The following is a 935-nucleotide window of genomic DNA, read 5'->3' as shown; positions in this document are numbered from 1 at the left end:
GCTCTGTGGAGAGAAGCATCAAGCTTGCTACGTAACTGAGCAGGTCAAGTGTGGAAACACTCGAAGTTCAAACTGTAACTTTGCCAATTTGCCAGACAATGTGAAAAAGTCTTAAAGGAGAAGTTCACTTCCAGAATGAAAATTTCCTGATAATTTACTCACCCCCATGTCGTCCAAGATGTTCATGTCTTTCTTTCTTCAGTCGCGAAGAAATTAAAGGTTTTTGAGGAAAACATTCCAGGATTTTCCTCCATATAGTGGACTTCAATGTTGGCCAATGGGTTGAGGGTCCAAATTGCTTCAATGTAGCTTCAAAGGGCTTTACATTATCCCAAATGAGGAATAAGTGTATTATCTAGCGAAACAATGGGTCATTTTCTAAAAAAAAATTTTTAAATTTAATTATATACTTCTTAACCACAAATGCTTGTCTTGAACTAGCTCTGCGTCCACGACTTCACGCATTATGTAATTACGTATGTGTGATGTAGGTAGAAGTACCAACCCAGTGTTTACAAATCGAATGAGCAAAGACTAATCAAACGCCCTTTACCAAAAAAAGTTAAAACAATGTCAGATGATTTTGAAGTTGGGAGGAGAAAATGATATGGAGTTTTTCGCCCTACCCCACCTTTTTAACCCAAGTACACATGAAGAACTAACCACGTGTGACCTTTACAACGTGATTACGCAATGCTTGAATTCATGGACGCGCATTGCAGAGCTAGTGCAAGACGAGCATTTGTGGTTAAAAAGTATATAAAGGTTTACTTTTTTTAAAAATGGCAGATCGTTTTGCTAGATAAGACCCTTATTCCTTGGCTGGGATCATGTAGAGCTCTTTGAAGCTGCAATTTGGACCTTTAACCCATTGATCGCCATTGAAGTCGACTCCAAGTCCAAAAATCCTGAAATGTTTTCCTCAAAAAACTTAA

The sequence above is a fragment of the Sinocyclocheilus grahami genome, unplaced genomic scaffold, assembly GCF_001515645.1.
Source record: "Sinocyclocheilus grahami isolate Dianchi unplaced genomic scaffold, SAMN03320097.WGS_v1.1 scaffold21715.1, whole genome shotgun sequence".
Lineage (NCBI taxonomy): Eukaryota > Metazoa > Chordata > Actinopteri > Cypriniformes > Cyprinidae > Sinocyclocheilus > Sinocyclocheilus grahami.
Note: the sequence above shows the minus strand (reverse complement) of the source record.